Raw genomic sequence first — 11162 nt, 5'->3', positions numbered from 1 at the left:
GAGGAAACTTAAAGTAATAAAATTAGAAACTAAAAAGGAGAAGTTACAATAGAAACACAGAAATGCAAAGGATCATAAGAGACTACTATGTGCAACTATATGTCAATAAAATGGACAACCTCTAAGCAATGGACAAATTCTTAGAAATATATAAACTTCCAAAACCAAACCAGGGAGAAATAGGAAATATGAATAGACCAATCACAAACATGAATATTGAAACTATAAGAAAAAATTCCCAACAAACAAAAGCCCGGGGCAAGATGGCTACACAGGTGGATTCTACCAAAAGTTAGGAAAAGAGCCAACACTTACATTACTCAATCTCTTCAGGAAAATTGCAGAGAAAGGAAAACTTCTCAACTCATTCTATGAGGCTACCATCACACTGATACCAAAAATAGGCAAACGTGCCAAAAAAAGAAAGAAAAAAAAAAAGAAAATTGCGGGCCAATATCACTGATGAACATAGATACAAAAATCCTCAACAAAGCTTTAGGAAACAGAATCCAAGAATACACAAAAAGGATCACACATCATGATCAAATGAGCTTTATCATAGAGATGCAAGGATTTTTCAATATATATAAAACAATCAATGTGATATACCATATTAACAAATTGAAAGATAAAAACCATATAATCATCTCAATAGATTCAGAGAAAGTTTTTGACAAAATTCAGTACTCATTTTGATAAAAGGAACTCTTCCCAAAAGTAGACATAGAAGGATCATACCTCAATATATCATGTATGACAAACACACAGTAAACATTATTCTCAATGGAGAAAAACTGGAGAAAAACAATGGAGAAAAACCTCTAAGATCAGAAATAAGAGTACCCACACTTGCCACTATTATTCAACATAGTTTTGGAAGTCCTTGTTACAGCAATCAGAGAAGAAAAAGAAATAAAAAGAGTCCAGATTGGAAATGAAGAAGTAAAATTCTCACTGCTTGAAAATGATATTACTCTATACATAGAAAACCCTAAAGATGCCACCAGAAAATCACTAAAGATAATTAATGAATATAGCAAAGTTGCAGGGTATAAAATTAACACAGAAATCCCTTGCATTCCCAGACACTAACAATGAAAAATCAGAAAGAGATATTAAGGAAACAATCCCACTCACCATTGCAATGAAAAGAATAAAACACTTAGGAATAAATCTTCTTCAAGAGACAAGAGACCTTGTCTGTATGCATAAAACCATGACACTGGTGACAGAAATGGAAGATGACACAAACAGATAACATATATTCCATGTTCTTGGATTAGAAGAATTAGTACTGTGAAAATCACTATAATACCCAAAGCAATCTACAGAATCAATGCAACCCCTATCGAACCACCAATGGTATTTTTCACAGAACTAGACCAAAAAAGTTCACAACTTGTATGGCAACACAAAAGACCCTGAATAGTGAAAGCCTTCTTGAGAAAGAAAAACAAAGCTGAAGTGCTACAAAGCTACAGTCAACAAGACAGTATGGCGTGGGCACAGAAACAGAAATATAGGCCAATGGAACAAGATAGAAAGCCCAGAGATTAAACCAACACACCTACTGGCCACTTACCTGTGGAAAAAAAGGCAAGATTATACAGTAGAGAAAAGAGAGCCTGCTTAATAAGTGGTGCTGGGAAAACTGGACAGTTACGTGTAAAAGAATGAAACTAGAACACCTCCCAACACCATATGTGTGCCCATGTGCTAAGTCACTTCAGTCATGTCCAACTCTTTGTGACCCTATGAGCTGTTTCCCGCCAGGCTCCTCTGTCCATAGACTTCTCCAGGCAAGAATATTGGAGTAGGTTGCCATGCCCTCCTCTAGGGGATCTTGCCAATCCAGGAGTCGAACCCATATCTCTTATGTCTCCTGCATTCGCAGGCAGGTTCTTTACCACTAATGCAACCACAAACATAAACTCAAAATGGATTAAAGAATTAAATGTAAGGCCAGAAATTATAAAGCTCCTAGAGGTTGCCATAGGCAGCACATTACAAGATCCTCTGTGACCCACTTCCTAGAATAATGGAAATAAAAATAAAAATAAGCAAGTGGGACCTAATTAAACTTAAAATCTTTTGCATATCAAAGGAATCTATAAAAAAGATGAAAAGACGATCCTCAGAATGGGAGAAAACAATTGCAAATGAAATAATTTACAAAAGAATAATCTTCAAAATATACAACAGCTCATATAGCTTGATACCAGAAAAGCAAACCAAGGAGTGGGTAGAGGACCTGTTTAGTCATTTCTACAAAGAAGACACGCAAATGGCTAATAAATACATGAAAAGATTGCTCAATATTGGAGAAATGAAAATCAAATATACAGTGAAGTGTCACCTCGCACTTATCAGAATGGCGATCTTTGAAAAATCTACAAATAATAAATGCTGGAGAAGGTGTGGAGCAAAGGAAAGTGTCTTACACTGTTGGGGGGTATGTAAATTGATACGGCCACTATGGAGAACAGTGTGGAGATTCCTTAAAAATCTAGGAATAAAGCTACCATATGACCCAAGGATCATAATAATGGGCATGTACTCTGAGAAAACCATAATTGAAATAGACACATGTACTCCAAAGTTCATTTCAGCTGTATTTACAATAGCTAGGATGTGAAAGCAATTTAGATGTCCAACAACAGGTGAATGGATTAAGAAGTTGTGGTACATATATAAAATGGAATATTACTCACCCGTAAGAGGAATGCATTTGAGTCAGTTCTAATAAGGTGGATTAACCTGGATCCTATTATTCAGAATGAAGTAAATCAGAAAGAAAAATATATTTATGTATATACATGGAATCTAGAAAGATGGTACTGATGAACCTATTTGAAGGTAGCAAAGAAGATACAGACATAGAAAACAGATTTGTGGACACAGTGGGGGAAGAAGAGGGAAGGATGAATTGAAAGAGCACCACTGAAGCATATACATTAACATATATAAAATATTAATATAGGTGAGTGAAGCAACAGTTAGAACTGAACATGGACTGACAGACTGGTTCCAAATAGGAAAAGGAGTACGTCAAGGCTGTATATTGTCACCTGCTTATTTAACTTCTATGCAGAGCACATCATGAGAAACACTGGGCTGGATGAAGCACAAGCTGGAATCAAGATTGCTGGGAGAAATATCAGTAACCTCAGATATGCAAATGACACCACCCTTATGGCAGAGAGTGAAGAGAACTAAAAAGCCTCTTGATGAAAGTGAAAGAGGAGAATGAAAAAGTTGGCTTAAAGCTTAACATTCAGAAAACTAAGATCATGGCATCTGGTCCCATCACTTCATGGGAAGGAGATGGGGAAACAGGGGAAACAGTGGCTGACTTTATTTTTTGGGGCTCCAAAATCACTGCAGATTGTGATTGCAGCCATGAAATGAAAAGATGCTTACTCCTTGGAAGGAAAGTTATGGCCAACCTAGATAGCATATTAAAAAGCAGAGACATTACGTTGCCAACAAAGGTCTGTCTAGTCAAGGCTATGGTTTTTCCAGTGGTCATGTATGGATGTGAGAGTTGGACTAAAAAGAAAGCTGTGGGATTCTCCAGGCAAGAATACTGGAGTGGGTTGCCATTTCCTTCTCCAGGGGATCTTCCCGACCCAGGGATCGAACCCAGGTATCCTGTATTGCAGGCAGACACTTTAACCTCTGAGCTACCAGGGAAACCCAAAGAAAGCTGAGCACCGAAGAACTGATGCTTCTGAACTGTGGTGTTGGAAAAGACTCTTGAGAGTCCCTTGGACTGCAAGGAGATCCAACCAGTCCATCCTGAAGGAGATCAGTCCTGGGTATTCATTGGAAGGACTGATGCTGAAGCTGAAACTCCAATACTTTGGCCACCTGATGTGAAGAGCTGACTCATTGGAAAAGACCCTGATGCTGGGAGGGATTGGGGGCAGGAGGAAAAGGGGGTGACAGAGGATGAGATGGCTGGATGGCATCACCGACTCAATGGACATGAGTTTGAGTAAACTCCGGGAGTTGGTGATAGACAGGGAGGCCTGGTGTGGTGCGATTCATGGGGTCTCAAAAAGTCGGACACGACTGAGCGACTGAACTGAACTGAACTGAAGTATCTTAGTCGTGTCCAACTCTTTGTGACCCCGTGGACTGTAGCCTACCAGGCTCCTCCCTCCATGGGATTCTCCAGGCAAGAATACTGGAGTGGGTTGCCATTTCCTTCTCCAAATATTTCTTTGAGCCCCTTTGGCGGGGGGGGGGGCGGGGGAGGCGGGGCAAGAATACTGGAGTGGGTAGCCTTTCCCTTCTCCACGGAATCTTCCCAACCCAGCGATTGAAATGGGGTCTCCTGCATTGCAGTCAGATTCTTTACCAACTGAACTATCAGGGAAGCCCTAGATATTGTTAGGGAAATTAAAGTGGAGGAAGTCTTGTTCAGGCTTCAGAAGCAGGACAGCAGGCCTCTGACTTTACTTCTGACCTGTCTGGATACTGCCCAGAATCCATGCCTACCCACAAGAATAGCTAGTCAGGTGGCACTTTAGATGAGAAAGGGAGTGGGAATTCTTGAGCTCCTGGAGGTCTGGCCAACTGCTTGGGATTTAACAAAATCCTATGACTCACAAGATTAAACAGGCAGCATAAATAAAAAGGCTAAAGTAAAACCAGAGCTGCATTTTTGTGCACAAATTGAAACCAGTTTGCAGCCTGGTATTATCAGCAGGAACCCCTGAAACTGCAATTTGAAGTCTCATCTGTGGAGTGGACAACGTGCCCAGGACTTTTTCCCAATGGGGCCTTCAGATAGCTGTTAATGAGGAACTCCCAAGCATGCTGTTTAAGCCTGGGTGGTGGCTGGTCCAATTTGGTGATGTACGTGCTTACTCTTCTCCAGCGTTTCTATTTCTCTTCTCTTGTATTGATTGTATTTGAAACTATGTTAAATAACTCTCTATTCAAAACTAAAATTGCTTATTTGTGTGTAAAGAGCAGTTTCTTTTTTTAACAAATTTTTCCAATCTGACAAAAGTAAAAGTTTTGCAAAACAAATATAAACAATATATAGTTTATGTTTCCATTTATATTATGTTGAAGAAAAGAAAATATTGATCTATGACTTGTATTGGGATAGGGTGGAAATGACTGGAAATGAACATGAAGGATCTTTAAGAAGTGATGAGAATTGTCTGCATCTTTTTTTTTTTTTTTAATTGGAGTATAATTGTTTTACAATGTTGTGTTAATTTCTGTTGTACAACAGCATGAATCAGCTATAAATGTAGCTATACCCCCTTCATCTTTAGCCTCCCTCCCACCCCCTACTCCACTCCACCCTTCTAGGTCATCACAGAGCACTGAGCTGAGCTACTTGCGTTATAAAGAAGCTTCCCACTAGCTATCTGCTTTACACATGATAGTGTATACATGTCACTGCTACTGTCTCAATTCATCTCACCTTCTCTTTCCCCTCTGTGTCCACAACTCTGTTCCCTATGTCTGTGTTTCTATTCCTGCCCTGCAAATAGACTCATCTGTAACATTTTTCTAGATTCCATATACATGCATTAATATACAATATTAGTTTTTCTCTTTCTGACCTGCTTCACTCTGTACAACATCTCTAGGTTCATCCACATCACTATAGATGACCTAATTTTGTTCATTTTTATGGCTGAGTACTATTATATTATATATATGTATTAAAGCACAACTTCTTTATCCACTCATCTGTTGATGGACATCTAGGTTTCTTCCATGTCTAAGCTACTGTAAATAGAACTACAATGCATATTGGGGTATATGTTTCTTTTTGAATTTTGATTTTCTCAGGGTAGATGCCCAATAGTGGGATTACTGGGTCATATAGTAGCTTTATTCCTAGCTTTTTAAGGAATCTCCCTACGGTTCTCCATAGTGGCCGTATCAATTTACATTCCCACCAACAGTGTAAGAGACTTTCCTTTTCTCCACACCCTCTCTAACATTTACTCTTTGTAGATTTTTTGATGATGGCCATTCTGACCTGTGTCAGAATATCTCAGACTATATCTCAGACTATAATGTTTTGATTTTCATTTTCTAATAACAAGCAATGTTGTACATTTTTTCATATGTTTGTTGGCCATTTGTATATCTTCTTTGGAGAAATGTCTGTTTAGGTTTTCTGCCCACTTTTTGATTGGGTTGTTTGTTTTTCTGATATTGAGCTTCATGAGCAGCTTGTGTATTTTGGAGCTTAATTCTTTGTCAGTTGCTTCACTTGATATTATTTTCTTCTGTTCTGAGTGTTGTCTTTTCCTCTTGTTTATAGATCCCTTTGCTATGCCAAAACTTTTAAGTTTAATTAGGTCCCATTTTTTTTTTCTTCTTTTCTTTTTTCACACCTTTTTTTTTCACATCCCATTTTTTATTTTTATTTCCGTTATTCTAGGAGATGGGTCATAGAGGATCTTGCTATGACTTATGTTTTTCTCTAAGAGTTTTATAATGTCTGGCCTTACATTTAGGTCTTTAAATCCATTTTGAGTTTATTTTTGTATATGGTGTTAGAAAATTATTCTAATTTCATTATTTTACATGTAATTGTTCAATTTTCCCAGCACCTCTCCATTGTATATTCTTGCTTCCTTTGTCATACATTAGTTGCCTATAGATGCATGAGTTTATCTCTGGACTTTTATCTTGTTCCATTGATATATATTTCTGCTTTTGTGCCAGTACTATCCTGTCTTATTTACTGTAGCTTTGTAGTATAATCTGAAGTCAGGGAGATTGATTCCTCCAGCTCTGTTTTATTTTCTCAAGATTGCTTTGGCTATTCAGGGTCTTTGTGTTTCCATACACATTGTAGTTTTTGTTCTAGTTCTGTGAAAAATGCAATTGATACTTGATAAGTTGCAATGGATCTGTAAATTGCTTTAGGTACTACAGTTGGTTTCACAATATTGGAGAATCATCTTTATTTTGATTGAGGTAAATAGTCACACATGTGTATACCTGAGTGCATGCTAACTTCTCTCAGTTGTGTCCAACTCTTTGCAGCCCTATGAACTGCAGCACGCCAGGCTCCTTTGTCCATGGGACTCCCCAGGCAAGAACATTGGAATAGATTACCATGCCCTCCTTCAGGGGATCTTCCTGACCCAGGCACTGAACCTGTGTCCCCTATGTCCCCTGCACTGGCAGTTAGGGTCTTCCTGACCCAGGCACTGAACCTGTGTCCCCTACGTCCGCTGCACTGGCAGTCAGACATTTTACCACTACTGCCACATGGGAAGCCCATATACATGTGTACTCTTGTCAAAATACAAGGGATTATGTACCTAAATCTGTGCTCTTAACTATGAATTTTACTTTATTAAAATTTAAAGTGGGAGGGATTGACTAAGTGCTGGAGCTGTCTGGAAGTTCAACAATGTTGCAGAAAGATTCATTGAATCTTCCAATATATTTGTACCCATTTGATCTACACAATGTAGGCAAATAGGAAATGACTGGGAAGGTCTTCTTCCCCTTTACCTTATCTGCTCTTTTGCCTTCATATCTCCCCCTCTCCACAGAGACCACTCTCTCATATACCCCTCATTCCCAATAGGGTGAAAAGCAGGAAGCAATTTTCACAAGAATTTACTGTTTAAAAAAGTTGGCTTAAAGCTCAACATTCAGAAAACTAAGATCACGGCATCTGGTCCCATTACTTCATGGGAAATAGGTGGGGAAACAGTGGAAACAGTGTCAGACTTTATTTTTTGGGCTCCAGATGGTGACTGCAGCCATGAAATTAAAAGACGCTTACTCCTTGGAAGGAAAGTTATGACCAACCTAGACAGCATATTAAAAAGCAGAGATATTACTTTGTCAACAAAGGTCCATCTAGTTAAAGTTATGGTTTGAGAGGTTATGGTTTGTGAATGAACTCCAAGATATTAAAAAAAAAAAAAAAGGCACCCACAATTCAATTAAAATGTTGTCTTCTAGAGACTTATGAGAGCTTGCAGATAATTTTAACTAAAACGCATGAGTGTTGCTGTCATGAGTGTCTACGAACTCACGCCATAAGGAAACGCTTATCTGTTTTCCACCTTGGCCCTGGACCCTTCACTTAGCATTGCTGTCCGTAGTGGGGCAGCTATCACTTGGCTCCTGCTTGTTTTCCTCTCTTCTCACTGTCTCTGCTTCCTGGTTTTGGTCCAGGCCCCGCCCAGATATTGACACTTCGTTCCGTGACTTCTTTAAGATGGCTCCCTTGAACTTGCCTGCTGCTCTGGATTCTCCAGCTTTAAGCCTTTCCTTATGCAGATTCACCCATTGGTCTTCCTTGCATTTTGGAGTATATTACCTGAACCTTGGAACCCTGTTCATGTCACTTGCTCTTCCAGCCAATTTCTGTCAGTAGAAAACAGAACTGGAGAGGAGGAGAACAAGAGAAAATATACGAGAGAGGCTTAAATCTGGAAACAACAGAAGGCATTGTAACTGCTGCTGCTGCTGCTATGTTGTATCAGTCGTGTCTGACTCTGTGTGACCCCATAGATGGCAGCCCACCAGGCTCTGCCGTCCCTGGGATTCTCCAGGCAAGAACACTGGAGTGGATTGCCATTTCCTTCTCCAATGCATGAAAGTGAAAAGTGAAAGTGAAGTTGCTCAGTCGTGTCCGACTCTTTGTGACCCCATGGACTGCAGCCTATCAGGCTCTTCCATCCATGGAATTTTCCAGGCAAGAGTATTGGAGTGGGGTGCCATTGCCTTCTCCAAGGCATTGTAAGGAATGCTGTTAATTTATTGAATGCTCTGAGTTTTCTGCAAGGACAACATAATTCTGTTGCACAGTCATACCTATAAAATGTGCTGGTGGGCAAAGTGTAATCAGCAAGAGATGCTGAATAATATATCAGTACAAGTGATTAGTATTAATAACAAAACTGCTCAAGGTATATGCTCAAGTATGTTTTTGCATAAAAGCACCACATCACAATATGAATAGTTCCAAACTTCCATTAGTATACTTTAAATTATATCCACTAAAAAAACCTGCTGAAACCTATATTTAAATAAATACTCAGGACCATAATCATCTGCTTCATGTTGTCTTGGAATGTAATGACTGTTATAAGCAATTTCCACAAGAGTCCTTCTAGATAAGGAATGCCTACATCTAATTTTAGACTTTTAAACTGAAAACTACAAAATAAATATAAAACACTTATCATAGAGATAAATGAGATTTGTTTATCTCCTGTGGACTTTTAGAGGTCATAAGCTATTAAGTATACTGTATCTGTCCATTTGTGAGGCTTTTTGTGCCTTTGACAAAAACTATTTATATGAGGATTGTCCTTGCAGTAGTAAGTAGGAAGCTCTTACTTCCAGCAAATTATTTTTCCTGGAACAAAAAGGCAGAAGAAATCCTTCAGTGTCACATTATTACTTCAGTGAATCTAAAATTACATTATCTCTGTTCCCCTAGGTCCTGTTGTTGAAGCCCTCAATATGGTCAAGTATGAACAGATCATACTACAATAATGAAAAGTATTATTGTATATCTATTTTGACTGGTGGTATTTGGTTGTAACTTAATATACACAGTGCATTCACCAGTCCTGACTCTAAACATGTTAGTTGAATCCACTTTCTCTCCACTTCAATTGCATTCTCAAAACAAGACTCTGTTATGCTTCTATCAGAGAACAGGAACAACTGCACAATAAATCTATGTCTCCTTAGAGGCTATTTGTAGCTTCAGTTCAGTTCAGTTCAGTGGCTCAGTTGTGTCCGACTCTTTGCAACCCCATGAACCGCAGCATGCCAGGCCTCCCTATCCATCACCAGCTCCCGGAGTTTACCCAAACCCATGTCCATAGAGTCGGTGATGTCATTCAACCATCTCATCCTCTGTTGTCCCTTTCTCCTCCTGCCCTCAATCTTTCCCAGCATCAGGGTCTTTTCAAATGAGTCAGCTCTTCGCATCAGGTGGCCAAAGTATTGGAGTTTCAGCTTCAACATCAGTCCTTTCAATGAACACCCAGGACTGATTTCCTTAGGATGGACTGATTGGATCTCCTTGCAGTCCAAGGGACTCTCAAGAGTCCTCTCCAACACCACAGTTCAAAAGCATCAATTCTTCTGTGCTCAGCTTTCTTTATAGTACAACTCTCACATCCATACATGACTACTGGGAAAACCATAGCCTTGACTAGACAGACCTTTGTTGACAAAGTAATGTCTCTGCTTTTTAATATGCTCTCTGGGTTGGTCATAATTTTCCTTCCAAGGAATAAGCATCTTTTAATTTCATGGCTGCAGTCACCATCTGCAGTGATTTTGGAGCCCAAAAAATAAAGTCTGACACTGTTTCCACTGTTTCCCCATCTCTTTCCCATGAAGTGATGGGACCAGATGCCATGATCTTAGTTTTCTGAATGTTGAGCTTTAAGCCAACTTTTTCACTCTCCCCTTTCACTTTCATCAAGAGGCTCTTATAGTTCCTCTTCACTCTCTGCCATAAGGGTGGTGTCATCTGCATATCTGAGGTTATTGATATTTCTCCCGGCAATCTTGATGCCAGCTTGTGCTTCTTCCAGCCCAGCGTTTCTCATGATGTGCTCTGCATATAAGTTAAATAAGCAGAGTGACAATATACAGCCTTGATGTACTCCTTTTCCTATTTGGAACCAGTCTGTTGTTCCATGTCCAGCTCTAACTGTTGCTTCCTGACCTGTTAATAGATGACATTTTCAAAATGATAGGCATCAGTTTCATATGTGTCATCTTTAATTATCAACTGGTTGATAACACTAAGAAACTTTTATGCAAATATAAACAAAACATCTTATATTCAAATAATTTTGTTCACATTCCAGAATGTATTTCCCCACTCTCCTCACCCTGTCTCACCTACAGCCCACTAGTAAATGCATCTACAGGGCCGTACTGGGAATAGTATGTCGTATGGAAAAAGGTTAATAACCACTGTTAGATGGTTGGGTGGTTTATTCACAGGTGTGATTTTGCTTGTAATTAAATATGTTTGTATTTGTGCATATACATATACCTGTATTTTAACAATGTATGTTACTTTCCTATGACAAGGGCAAAAACAAATATATAAAATGTACACTTGCTTTTTATTTGGAAGAAAATGCAGCACTTTTAAATTTTAATGTGACAACTCA

The sequence above is a fragment of the Dama dama genome, chromosome 5 (assembly GCF_033118175.1).
Source record: "Dama dama isolate Ldn47 chromosome 5, ASM3311817v1, whole genome shotgun sequence".
In the NCBI taxonomy this organism is placed as follows: domain Eukaryota; kingdom Metazoa; phylum Chordata; class Mammalia; order Artiodactyla; family Cervidae; genus Dama; species Dama dama.
The sequence above is the reverse complement of the archived record's forward strand: the minus strand, read 5'-3'. Positions refer to the sequence as shown.